This window comes from Artibeus jamaicensis, unplaced genomic scaffold (assembly GCF_021234435.1).
Source record: "Artibeus jamaicensis isolate MK-2021 breed Jamaican fruit bat unplaced genomic scaffold, CSHL_Jam_final contig_311, whole genome shotgun sequence".
Lineage (NCBI taxonomy): Eukaryota > Metazoa > Chordata > Mammalia > Chiroptera > Phyllostomidae > Artibeus > Artibeus jamaicensis.
The window spans coordinates 10,334,731-10,349,547 of NW_026521717.1; the positions used below are offsets into that span (position 1 = coordinate 10,334,731).

Below are 14,817 nucleotides of genomic sequence, written 5' to 3' on the forward strand. Positions count from 1 at the left end.
AGTGTGGCATAAGCTTTTAATATGACAAAAATCTGAAAGAGCAGCTTTTATTGTGACTCTCTATCCCTCATATGCACACTCATTCTCTTTTCTAGTAACTTTTATTTTTAGATGATCCATATTTCATGATTCTCCTCCATTTAAACACTAAAATTATAAAATTCCTCACACATCCCACATGTTTTATAGGCTGCATGAGCCTTTGAAGTGAGTCTTCTGAAACTTGGCTCATCCTGTGTAATACGTTTCACACATTGCAGTCACATTACACTGTTAAATATATGATTTGCTGGTTTTGAGATTTGGTATATTCAGAATGCTTTGAGGATTTAACATGAACTAAGCAGGGTTTCCCCCCCTCTGTTTCTTTTTTAATTGTGTCTCCTTGTAATAATATAGAAAGAATTATAGATTTCTCAGCACAGCAATAAATTAGAAAATCAGATGGTTTAAATTAAGGTATATTTTCAAATTTTTCCATGAAGTTAATTTATTTTTTTTCTCTATAATTTGCTGCAACTGTTATTTTTTAAGCCAAGCCTAACTTAATGGCCCTTTTATTCTTGCTGACTTTTTTAATGGAAACCACAGACATTGTCGTACTAAAGTGGAAAAAAAGGTTATGAAATTTTATTTTAATGTAGAAAAATATTCCCAAAGACCAGAGAATGCCAAGCATACCCTGAGTGATACCATGAGTACACAACATAAATGAGAAAATTGTTTGTGTAATAACTGCCATCATAACCAAGATGTTGGCAGGGCTTGTTAAAATGTCCTTCTGAGAAATGATACAGCTTCATTGTGTCTTTCTGTGGATAAGTTGTTGTAGTTCCCAAGGAGTGCTATGATTATGGTTCAGCCATTTTCAAATAGGGATGAAATAGGAGCTTACATGTAAATCGGAGGTCTACATTTAAAGGGAATTGTGCTATTCATTAGAGGCCATATTTGAAGTGACATGTTGGGGTTGTGGTAATAAATTAACCTTTTTGCTGCCTACTGAACATGAAAGCCTTTAAAAAACAGAGAATATTGCATTTTTTTGTATTTAATCTCAGTGGTGAAAGGTTATAGGCAGTGATGTTGTTTTAATAGAAAGATTTGAGTAGTTTTAAGGTAAGTTGCTTAAACTGTCAGTGTTTTGATAGTTTTATCTGTTACCTGTTTTATGTAAGAATATGAATGACTACAGTACACTTTTTAAAATTTCAAATAGCTAGAAGAAGTTTATGTCAGAATTAGAAGGAGAGATAATATAGTACCTGTAGGATATTAATTTTACTCTGAGGTAAATTGTATTAGTAAATAAACTTAATTAAGTGAATTAAAAATTGTAACTTACAACATAAATAAAGATACTAGTTTGTATCATTGATAAGCTATATTTTTATTTGTTATGTACAGTGTGTGTGGAAATTCCAAATTTGTATCTTTAAACAGACTTTACTTTGCATGACATACAAGTACCTTCATAATCATGTGTGTATCTGATAGCATTTGCAATGGCCTTATGTAGAATAGGTACCTTATTTTTTGTTGATTGAATAAGTACTTAAGTCCACCTAATTTTTTTGGTGGTAGATGGAAATAACACCACTTGCAAAAACCACTGCTTTTGGCGACAGAAGGAAGCATTAACTGCTTTTGTTCTTATGACTTTCCTTGGAGAAAAGACGTTTTGTGAATTAGTTGAATTTTCATGGTACATACAACCAAGATGCAAGGTGTTAAACCATTCTGATGCTGTGCCTTATTTATAGCCATGATCCATTCTTTTCCCTCTTCTTACAGTTAATAGAAAGATTCATGATTCTTCATGGTTGTCTATCTAGTGTCTGACAGTCCTGACTGCCTGCTAAAGCAAGTCACTATCTATAATTGATATCCTTCTGTGGAATAGGTGCTGGCTGCAATTGAAGGGCTTTGCTGAAAGCTCTTAAATCCTGACAAGTTCTCCCCTTGTTCTGGTTCAGTCACTGAGCTGCGCGGTTGGAATTCCGGAGTCATTTGAACTTGGTGCAAAAGAGAAACATGTGTTTCACATTAGCAAATCACAAAGTTGAAGAGGAGAATTAAGGAACTGGCTTACTCTGCCCACCAGGTAGTCTCATTTCCAGCGTAATGCACTTCATGTTCTCTTGAAAAGATTACCTTGTCCCATTACTGTCCAGACAGATGTGTTAAATATTGACTTGCCCTTCTTTTTTCCTTTATTTGGAGGCCCTGTCCTTCTCCAACTGTGTGTTTATTCTAGGTTTTCTGTGGGGTCTTTATCTCTGGTTGTTTAATTTCTCTTCCCAGCAAGATAATTATAATTGGGCCTAATCACTCTCAAGCTAGTATTAAATCTGTCATAAATGTACTTCTGTCCTCAGAAGCTAAGAAGATAGATGTATATTTTTGTTAACGAAGTTTTTGTTGTACTTTGTCTCTTTCTTGGTGGTGTTTGTTATAATAGAAGGCAATAAGAGAGTAAGGATACATAGAATAAAAGCTAATTAAGTTAAAGTGTCTTTGGTTAAGACTGCATTTATTATTGATTTGTCAAGATGCAGACAATTTCTCTCCCCTTGACATCTGAAAGCACATATTCTAACATCTCAAAATAAGCTTAAAAATCCGCATTTTTATTCATTTCTAAATTAATTAGACTCTTTGTTGTGTACTATGTATTACAATTATCAGGAATCTTAAATTTAAATTTGTAGAATATCAATTCTCAAAATGTTATTTCTGTTTTTGTTTTGTTTAATTCAGCTTTTGTCATTAGGCAGAACAAATCTGTCTTCTGGCCTGGCTTCTTACATAGGTGTGAGGGCTATCCATTCCTTCCCATGTCCTGCTTGTGTTAATTCGGTCTTAGAAATCAGTTCTGTCTTTGGCTGTTGGATGACTGAACATATGAAATGTGCACAGCATGCAGCACACATTGGTCTCAAGTTCTTGGAAACCGGCACACTTTGTTTCTTAATGACACTGTATATATACCACAGGTGCTTTGAGAGGCTTTTTAAAAAAGAGGAAAGGGAATAAATGTGAAGAATGTTCACCTCACTGTGGGTCACCACTGCTGAAGGGCTAATTATACTTGAAAACATGGCTGCTGGAATCCAAAAGAATAAAAATTGTTATAATCACCATGCCTAATGACCACCTGTTTGCTGCATTGCTGCAGTTCCTTATCCTCTAGTTCAACAATTCAACCCTCTGTAATGGCTTAAGAAATAGCACATATAATATTCTCTCCAGAGGTCCTTAAAGATCTAATTATTTTTAAACAAATTTATTCACTGCCCCATCCCCAGCAAAATGACCTTGGCAATTGCACTGTGGGTGGCTGTTGTCTCATGCTAGTGGGGTTGGGTGGCAGATAATGTGAGTTGTGGATACAGCAGCCCCAGCTTTAACTGGGTGGTATTTCAGTCTGTGAACTCCTTCCTCTACTCATGTCTTTTAAGTATGATGTCAAAACTCATCTTTTTGTACAGTGATTGACCACCTACTTAAATTTTAAATGCTTTAAGATGCTGCAAATTTTTATCTCTAAATGCATACTGAAGTTTCCTTTATTGAAAGAATACAGTCATAATCAACTTTGTTGCCATTTGAAAACAAATTCTATGCATCGGCAGCATGAAAATGAAAGGCTTTCTTTTTAATATCATAGAGATTTAGATGTAAAGAAAGCACATGTAATTTATAAAGAATTGGTGTATCCGGAACTTCCGCCAAGATGGAGGCATAGGTGGATAAGTGCCTTCTCACACAACCAAGTTTAGAGACAACTAAATATTAGCAATAGAAAACACAGCCAGAACACAGAAAATTGAACTTTCCGGAAGTCTGTTAACAACAAATTCCTCAGCCTGACCGGTAAGGGGTGAAACCAGCAGCTGGTGGAGTGGGGTTTCACAGGAAAACTCGGTCAGAGGGATTCAGGTGTGCAGAATCTAGATGCAGGGTTGGACCTAGGAGCAGGGCCGTGGATTGACTGTGGTCACGCATTTGTGCGCAGATAGACAAGCGAGGGAGTGGGCGATTGGACCGGGACCGAGCTGGGACCCAGCTGGTCCCCGCTGCAAACAGCAGAGGGCGCCACCATTTCCCCACTCTGACCGTGCCCCCACATACAGAGTAACAAACCAGCGACCTGGGAGCCCAAGGCTCCGCTCCTCACACTTAAAGGGCATGAACAGACAAAAAATGGCTCAAGAAGATCTCAAAGCCCCAGAGCCTATAAATCTAAGCAATGAAGAAATAGCAAAACTCTCAGACGCGCAGTTTAAAACACTGGTGATCAGGATCCTCACAGAACTGGTTGATTATAGCCACAAATTAGACAAATATATGAAGGCGAAACTAATTGAAATGAATGGAATTGCACAGGAAACCAATAGCGATGAAAAGGAAACTGGGACTCAAATCAATGGAGTGGACCAGAAGAAAGCAAATAATGGCCAAACAGAAAAGAGTCAGGAAGCAAGAATTCGAAGAAATGAGGAGAGTCTTAGGAACCTCCAGGGCATCTTTAAATGCTCCAACATCCGAATTATAGGGGTACCAGAAGGGGCAAAGGCACAGCCACCAGTGGAAAACTTATTTGAACAAATAATAAAGGAGAATTTCCCCAATCTGGCCAAGGAAATAGACTTCCAGGAAATCCAGGAAGCTCAGAGAGTCCCAAAGAAGTTGGACCCAAGAAGGAACACACCAAGGCACATCATCATTACATTAGCCAAGATTAAAATGAAGGAGAGAATCCTAGAAGCAGCAAGAGCTAAGGGGACAGTCACCTACAAAGGAGTTCCCATCAGACTGTCAGCAGATTTCTCAAAAGAGACCTTACAGGCAAGAAGGGGCTGAAAAGAGGTATTCCAAGTCATGAAATCCAAAGACCTACAACCAAGATTGCTCTATCCAGCAAAACTTTCATTTAGAATGGAAGGACAGATTAAGTGCTTCTCAGATAAGATCAAATTCAAGGAGTTCATCATCACCAAGCCCTTATTATATGAAATGTTAAAGGGACTTATCTAAGAAAAAGAAGTTAAAGAAACATGAACAGTGAAAGGACAACAAACTCACAGTTATTAACAACCACACCTAAAACAAAAGCAAACTAAGAGGACAGCTAGATCAGGAGCAGAACCATAGAAATGAAGATCACATGGAGGGTTAGCAACAGGGTTAGCAAGGTACAGAAAATAAGTAGCATAGATGGTAGGTAGAAAATAGATAGGGGGAGGGCAAGAATAGTATGGGAAATATAGAATCTAAAGAACTTGAGACACATGGACATAAACTAAAGGGGGGTAAGGGTGGGGACGGGGGGTAGGGTGGAGGGGAATGAAGGGGGGAATAGAACAACTGTAACAGCATAATCAGTAAAAAAAAATTAAAAAAAAAAGAATTGGAGTATCCATAGAAACATGGGGAGGAGTTAGGATGTGGTGATCACATTATTTTCATATTAATACCATGATCCTAAATTTGCATTTTAAATGTTTTCCATTTAATTTTGATCCCTTTATTAAAGTTGCATTGTATATCATTACCAAAGAGAAAACTGAGTTTAGGATGTGATGGGGTCTCAGATACGAATCCAAAATTAGTTTTATGTTCACATAAAATGTAAAAGAAATGAGTGAAGATTTTGATCTTATTTTTTCTACATGGAGTTACTAGTTAATTTAGTTACTTTAATTATTTGGAAATGTTGCATGTAAAATGTAGACTAAGAAATACCAACTTCAAAGTCGTCATTTGACAATTGTGCCTCCAGGGTTACATTTTTTTAAAAAACTTAACCGACTACATTGCAACTTCAGAAATTGTTCCCATAAAGACACTCAGGAGATTAGACTGAGTAGGGGGTTTGGAGGGCGGTGTGGTTCACCAGTAAAAGCCTCCCAGGACCATGGGAATTGTGAGTGACAGCCCCATCTCTACTCTGACCCTAAGGATGACCTCCTTGGAACTGTTTGACCCCTTAGAATGTTATTTTCTCACTTATCATATTGTGAAACAGCCTTGAAAATAAATGCCATCTCCAATGTCCAAGGCCAAACAGATCACATGTAGCAGGCCTAATGAGAAACAGACAGAGGGTCTAAGAGAGGTGACTTCATTTCTCTTTGTTTTATGTATTAGTGTTTTGCAGGGTGATTGGCGAAGGGGAGGAGAGAGGCACTGTTAGGTTTTGTGGCTACTGCATGTTAGCTCTAAGGCTTATATTTAATATTCATTTTTGCTGAACTGGGACATGCACTTAACTGAAGCAGAGACTTCATTCTCTTCCCCAGTCTGTGTCTGATTGATAAGACTTGGCCAAAACATTTTGCCTCCTTGATCATCACTTTTAGTAAAAGCAAGTGAAAGATTTGAATTGGATAATCCTTAGGCTAGGGATGGTAAACAGGTTTCTTATAAGTACCAGCTTATTGGTTGGCCATTGCCTGGAGTTCTGTGCTGAGCTCTACCCCCATTTTAGTCATGGAGGTAAGGATGAGGATGTACAGCCTATAATGGGTGGCTGCTCCCAGGTGGGGTTTTGAGGAGAAAGATTCTTGCCATCTCTTTCCCAGGGTCTAGTCCAACCCTATAGATTAAGTGCCTTCCAGAATAATTGTGGTTAATTTTTCTAGGGGGTGGTAAGTACTTGGGTAATTACTGAATTATTAAAATGTTCCCTTTACTAATGTGCCTTAACATCTGAATGAAGAATAACAAATCAATATTTTGAATAGATATAACTAGTACAGAGTAATTAATGTCTTAGTTCCTTAAATTTGCTAAGCCATTTTATACTCCTGACATGTTTCATTGTATGTATCCCCTGAAATATTTCATCAAAATCTTCATCCAAGTAACTGTTTCTGCTATTTGGGGAGGATTTTTCTATCAAAAGCTTATTGATTGGTTCTGAATGATACTTTAGGTGAGCTTTTGTATTCTACCAATAATTAGTCCACTAGGATATTCTGTATGGACACACTTTATACAAGAGGGACTGGGCTGCACAGCATACTAAATTGTAGTTGCCTGTAGCAGATCTTACCAGCATGGTATGTTTGTTCTCTTGTTTATTGGGAAAAGTATGAGCTGACATTAGCAGATCAGCTATTCTCTCAGTAAGTGCCCACTATGCCAACTTGGTGGTGGGTACATAACAGCAGAATTTAGACGAGGCCCTCCAGGACTGGTCATTCTCATTGAGAGGGTAGACGAGGAAACATAAAAGGATACTGAATAATAGGAGGCAGGACATCATAAAGCCAGAATTGTGTAGTTGATATTATAGGGTCTCAGAAGAGGGAGAAGTGTTTCAGGGGGTACCCAAGAAGACTTCTGGGAAACAAGTGGGGAATATGGTTACCATCAAAGCAAAGTGCATGGAGGTTGGCTTTTGAGGCATGATGATGGTGATGGATTTGTAATAGAGATAGCCCTCAATCTGAAAGAATACTGTGGCTTACTCCTGTTTTCCTGCAGTTATTGTACAATGTGTGTTTTAAAGCTGACAGACCTGAGTTCAAGGCATATCTTCACTCTGGACATGTCATATTCCCTCTATGTGAAATAAAGATATTAATAGTATTTACATTATAAAGCGGTTATTCTTATAAAAGTGTAAGAATATTTGCCAGTTACATGTTGCTGATAAAAACAAGGCTTAGGTTGCTGTCCAGGCAGTGTTAAAGTTGGCATGTCATTGTGAAACTAATAATTACATAGAGATACTAACTAGTTCCTGGTTCATGAAGCCCTCGAGAGGTTCCTGAATTGGTTGCTTGTGCTTCAGATACTTCCTCTCACTCACTTGTGCTGTGCTGAAAATCAGAGCCTCATTCTGTTATGTAATCTGTTGTCTTGACATCCTTCTGAAAGTTCTTCTTGGTGATCACTATTAACTAAGTTTTCTCAACCTGGGCACACTGGGTAAAGAACTCTTTTATTGTGGAGACTGTACATTGTAGGACTATTGCAAGGGAACAAAAATGGGCTAGGCTGCCTGTTACCACAAAAGCCAAACTCATGAGGTAGATGCTGGTTAAAAAGGAAATAAGTTTTAACTGGATACTGTGTGGCCTAAGAGAATGGCAGACTCCCATCTCAAAAACCATTTCCTCCTTCTGCCATGGAAAAAAGTCCAGCTGTCTTCAGCAAGGTGAGACAAAAGCCAATATCCAGAGTTCCAGATTTCCTGTTCCTGTATTTTAAAGTACAGTCCTTTGGAGCCCTCAAGTGACTGCTGAGTTGTCTTATTCCACACCCACGTATCAGCTTTTGTTGCTAACCAAAAGGTGCTGTCCATTTCAGGCCCTTTCCTGGAGCCTGCATGTGAAGCCCACATGGCCATGAGCCATGCAACTGCTGGTGCTGCATGGTTGCATGTCTCCGAGAGAGAGAAAGCACATGAATGCTCAGGCAAGAGCATCACCAGGTGGGCAAGAGGGAGAGAGGCTTCATCCTGGAGGCCAGGGGCCACATGACTGCTAATGCCCCATGGCCATGGAGAGAACAGCAAGTGTACTGTGCAAGTGCAGGTCACAAGTGAAAGAGAGAAGGGGGGGAGAGGGAGTGCTTCTTTGTTCCCCTGGGATTGTATTAGTTTGGGCTTGGGGCAGACCAAGTGCTTTCTCAGAATGACCCATCAGCTTCCCAGACTTCCGTGTGCTTTGGTTGGGACCAGTTCCCTACCAGTCCCTCCTTTCCTCAGGCTAGACTGACAGGCTTCTTTGGTCAGCTCCTTCCATGTGCCGTTTTGACTTCTATGGCTCTTGTGCCTGCCTTTCCCTGGTTCCACCCCCAGTCTCGTACTAGAGGTCGGGTGGTACTTTTTTCTGTTCAACTTTCTTGCTAGCTTTTCATGCACTCAGTGTAAGAGCCTCTACCTGCCTCCATCTTGGCCGATGGGGGACACAACCCGCTGCTCCTGCTGACTGTTTTACAGTAACACTATTAACAGCCTTGCTGATCTCTGCCCACTAGATGCTGAGGGTGCCCTCCTCATCATGACACCCCAGAATATCTCTGCACATTGTCAACTGTTCCTGATGGGCAAAATTGCCCCAGTTCTGCCCATACCTATTCTCTTAACAGTGTGTGTAGGAGGAACCAAGTAAAACAAAAAAGAATATTTGTGATTAAAGGTAAATTTTCTGTTGCTTCAATATAGTGTTTAGATTTCAAATAAAATATAACCTCATTAAATAGTCTTTAGCAAAAGGTTATTTAGTATATATGTAGCTGGTGTGCTTGTATGCATATTACTCATGTATATGGTACATGCTTGTGTATGTGTGTGTTTGTAAATGGGCAGAGCTTAATTTTAAAACCACATTTGCAAAGGTTAGATACTTAGTAGTTCTCAGTGAGTCCTATTACCAGCCAGGCCCTTAGTCTTGTTGGAAAAATTACATCATTGTTGGTTGTTTTTTTTTTTTTTTTGCAGACCAAGGGAAGTCATTCAGACTTCAGCTTCTGAGATCATGGCCAGCATGACTAGAGATCAGACTCCTGCTTTGACATAAAACAGAGCTACAGGAACAGAAAGCAATTTTCCATGCAAGGACTTTTTGCAGATTCAGGGGCACTTAGGCTTTTCTGAAATTAGCTAAATACTACCATAGATGATTTTTCTTTCATTTCTAGAACAATTAATGTTGGCGTGAGAAAAGAACTGTAAGTGGCATATTCTCAAAAGAGTAAGCCATTCCTCACCCAACTCCCACCCAATTACCAGTAAAGCTAGCATTAATCAGTGATTGGGTTATGGAGAGAGCATTGGATGGTGTGTTGGAGAACTATCTTTTATTCTTATATCTGCCAACAGCTATTTCTGACTTTGACTAAGTTACCCTACAACTTCAGTGTTTTAATTTGTTGTGTTTGTGAGGATGGAATGACATTATATCATGGAAGTGTTTTACAAATGCTACAGCATTACTCAAGTAGGAGAAGAATGGACTCCAAATGAAGTAGTACTAAAAACCTAATTAATTGAAGAATATAGAGATTAAGGAGACTTTTCATCAAAATTAAAAAGTAGTATATAACTATGTCTTTGATTTATCTGTGTAGGCTGTTAATCTTACCTACTACAACACTCCATCACCACCTGTTGGCCACTACACAAATTGCAAGTGTAGTGTTGGAAGGAAAAACCTCATGCCTGTCTTATCTGTGGACTTGGGCTTGTACCTAGTGGAGGGAGAACAAAACCTGACACATGGATATTTTGTTTATGTCTTTTTTGGTAAGGGGAACATGCAAGACAGGCTGTTGAATAAGATATAAGTCAGGCTATTGTGAGGACTAAAGATGTACAGGCAGAACTGCAGGAGAATAGGTAAAGTGAAGGTGCAGGGGAAGGAATGAGAAAAAGGTCTTGTGGAGATTGCATTCGAACATGGTGCTTAGAGAACAGGTGGATTTATTAATAAACAGGGAAACACCACTGCAGGGAGATGTCAGGATTTCCATATTGAAAAGACAGCAATTAGGAAATCATGCTTGCAGAAAGTATAGGAGAATTGTATATATCACAGTAGCTAAAATAAAAAAAGGCTAATGTTTTTTGACACTTTTGGTGGGGTTAGAAATATAATTGCAAAATGATTTATTCTAATCTTTTGGGTTTAAAAGTGGTAAATAATACGGTTATGGTAAAACCAAAACATTTTGAAAGGTGGAGGGTAGTGGAAAGTAAGATGAAAAAGTAGAGTGGCACTGTTTCCTGAGCAACCTGAGTGATTAGGAGTCTGACTTATATTCCAGGTGGAGTAAGGAGAATCAAATATTTCTGATGAGAGGAACATTGAGTTGGTATGTGTGCATTAGAAAGATGGGAGCTGAAGTTTGCAAAGCCCTGGAAGCTGTAACTACCAGGTATTGAAAAGGGCAGGGATAGAGTGAAGTGTAAGGAAAGATGTGGAAATTATTTCAAAAAATAAATGAGAGGATAGTTTGATGTTTCACAATTACACAGTTAATGTTTATGTTGTAGATATTGTTCAGAGATCATTCAGAAGTTTTCGGGTAGCCAGCTGAGGGGATCTTATTCCTGTCTCTTTTGTGTGTGGTGCGGGTGTGTTATGTAACAGTCCTAAGATTCTATTGTATCTCTTTAAAGTAGAATGAATGATCAGGTTTGTTGGGAGAATGATCACTGATGACCTATGGAAGATGCATGCTCCAGTGGTAGTCAAGTTTTTAGGGCACTATTAGAAGTGGTTTTATTGTGATTATTATCATTTTTTGTGTGTGTGCCTATTTTCTAGATATGAATATATAATCTTGAGTTCTGAAAATGCCTTCCTAATTAGGAAAATGAAACTGTGCGGCTCTCCTCTGTCAGCGAGGTAGTTGTTCTTTTTTCATACCTGGCCCCATCTCATCTCTTCTACTTCCTTCACTTCACCTTCAGGGACTTCCTGTTTCTTTGGGTTCTACCTCTATGTCTCAGCACACATGATATGTATCAAGGAGCTGAGATCTCTCTTCGTGGCAGGCAAGAGAGCCCTGGTTCATGAAGAGTAGGTCTTTCTGGTGGCTTATCCTGGAGAAGGTAGAAGTTCCGGAAGCTTCCTCTCCTGTGCCTCTTGGTAAGAGATGGCACAGTTCCTAGTGGAAGATAAAGCAGTCATACTGCAAATGAAATACAGCACTCACTGTGTTCTGCCTGTGTTTAGCAAATATAAACTTCATTGCAGTCTCAGTCCTGAGCCATTTGACTTCTGGCAACAAATCTAATTGCTAAAATTCAGGGTGGGGTTTTTTTTGTAGGTTTTTTTTTATCAAGAAAGGATTATTCTTGTTATCAATCTACAGCATCTTATTTCAAGATGAAAAGCCTTTACAGAATTAGAGATGCCAACTTTTGTACAAAGCTTTTTGGCGATTGACAACTCAAACAGAAAGTATGATTTATTAGCCTATAATGGCTAATCCTGAGTGATGGTCTAGGTCCTCCTGATTTGTGAAATTGCTTAAAGTGAACTGCCTTTTTATGCCACTCAAGTCCCAAGTTATTCAAATAAATGTAGAGCCTACATTACATGATATGTTATAGAAGATGAAGAAAAGAAAAGGGGGGGGAGGAGAAGGATCTAAAATTCTTGTTGGTGGTACCTTTTTATAGTAGTTTGGCTAATAACCCAGTGGAGAAAAGATTAATAACAAGGCTTGTCACTATCAGTACCTACTTGTCAATTCTCTGTAACAGGGCTGTTTGTTCAGCATGGAAATTATTGATTAAATAAAAATTGCTATTAGATTGTGATGTGATCCATAATCACAAACAGTGGTAGACATTTCTCTTTTAGATCCTTGATCATGCATCAAGTTGTTTCTTTTTTTTTTTCCCATGGCCGTAATTTATATTGTGCTGACACTTGAGCTCATTAGGTTTACCCTTTCTGCTTGGAGGCAGGGAACACAGGCGAGAGTGGTGCAGACTGCCTAGAGTGGGGCAGGAGATTAAAGATCAGGTCCTTGGCCACTTCATTCACTTGAGTGCAGCAGTATTTTTTAACTTTTATTTTTTTTAATGTGGTAAAACACATATAACATAAAATTTGCAATTATTTATTTATTTTTATGTTTATTGAAGCATAGTTGATGAGTAAAGTTGTATATGTTTGAAATATACAATGTGATTGATTACACATTGTGAAATGGTTAATACCATCAAGATAATTAACACATTTATTACCATACCATTTTTGGTGTGTGTGTGGTGAGAACACTTAAGAACTCTTAGCAAATTTCAAGTATATAATACAGTATTATTAACTATAGTCAGTATGTTGTACACAGATCCTCAGAACTTACTCAACTTATACCTGAAAGTTTATATATACCCTTTGATCAACATTGCCCTTTTTCCCTCATCCCCCAGGCCTTGGCAACCACCACACTGCACTCTGTTTCTATGAGTTCAACATTTCTTTCTTTTCTTTTTTTTAATTTTTAATATTCTATATATAAATACCATTTTTTTAGACTTTAAGATGCACTCCCTCCCCACAACCCCCAATTTGGGAGAAATAATGGTTTTTAATGCTGCTGTTGAGTTCTGTTTACATTTACATTGGTGAAATATCATGTTATTTATGTTGTTAAATATTTTACCACATTTTTTGCTTCAAAATTTTTTCCTGTTTTCCTCCTCTAAAACCTAGGTGTGTCTTATGGTCAGAAAAATATGATAATATACAATTTTTTCTTTCTCTGACTTATCTCACTTCGCATAATCCCCTCCAATTCCTTCCTATTGTCACAAATGACAGGATTTACTTTTTATGGCTGAATAATATCCTATTATTCATCTATCGATCTGTATGTCTGTCTTTCTGTCTATCTTCTATCTCTCACATTTTCTTTATTCATTCATCTGTGGGTGGAGACTTTGGTGGTTTCCTAATCTTGGCTATTATGAATAATGCTGCAGTGAACATGGGAGTGCAGATACCTCTTTGAGATACTTATTTCATTTCCTTCAGATATATACCCAAAAGTGGGATTACCGGATCATATGGTAGTTTGATTTTTAATTTGTAGAGGTGGGACAGAACAGATACACCGGGGGCCCAGACCCTGGAGGATGGTATACTAGTACTGTCCGGACCATCTACTGGGCTTGATTGTCTGCCGCCAATTGGAAAGACATCTCTCAATGCCAGAGATTTGTGAAAAGGAAAGGAAATATTTATTTAATGCTATGCAGACTTAAAGTAGTATCCTAACATCTTCATTAAAATATCAAAGTCCTTTAGGATATCCACCTATGCACACAGTGCTCCCTTCTCCCCTACTCTAATTCAGGGTACTGTAACTCAGGAAAACAGCACATGTCTGTGTTTCCAGGCCACTGTCACCATCAGCTGTGTCTCTGTCCAAGCAGGATCTCCAGTTAATCCAAAGTCATGTGGCACCTTCTCATGGTCCACTGGCAAGAGTTCTTTGTACCCATTTTTCCAGGCAAAGGCTCTCCTGCTTCCCAGGCCACGTGGCCAAAGGGAACACTCCAAAGCCCTGTGGGCCTCCTCTACCAAAGCTGCAGGGGTCTGCACTCTGCCAAAAGTGTGTGGCTTTCTTCAACTGGCCAAGAGGGGGTCCTCACTCTGCCAAAACCACATGGCTCTCTCTCAATGGCTGCTTTGTCTGTATTTAAATCCCCACGTCAATCTTCCTTTGTACCCCCATTTCCGACTCCTCCCACAATTAGTTACACCTGCCAGCATTCCTGTAGTATTCAAGTTTACTGGGCTGCCATTGTAAGTCTGGGCAGGTGTGGCCCCATGTCCTGGAGCCAATCAACTCCAAGGTCTCACACAGGTGCTGTAACTCAGGGGACCTGCCCCCAGTTACGTTCTGGGTGGGAGTCATTTCCATCCCCTTGGCTCAGAGCATGGCCACAGCTATTTAACATATCTATGTAACCAGTTGAAGGTTATAGATATGTTAAATGACCATGCCAGAGGTTAGCTGCAAAGCCTTTGCTGTACAAAACAGCTCTCAATGGCCCTGCTCCATTTGTCCCTTCCCCAACTCACACCTGTGGGGGGAGAGGGGGAGGACATCTTAATATTTCCTGGACACCTTGAGTTCTGGACCCCATTCCAAATCCCTTTTGGGCCCCCCCCCCTTGGCTGCACCCTATTACAGAGGAACATCCATTGCAGCTGTACCACTTTACATTCTCAACAACCGTACACAATTGTTCCCTTTTCTCCATATCCTAGCCAACATTTATTATTTCTTGTTTGCTTTTTAAAAAATAATTGCCATCCCTGTAGGTGTGAGATGGTG

The 14,817-nt window shown here is 39.1% G+C and overlaps 1 protein-coding gene across 5 annotated transcripts in view; it reads left to right on the forward strand.

Moving 5' to 3' along the window:
* Positions 1 to 14,817, forward strand: part of GLI3 (GLI family zinc finger 3) — a 318,015-nt gene that overhangs the window by 244,847 nt on the left and 58,351 nt on the right. The gene's annotated exons all lie outside the window — the stretch shown is intronic.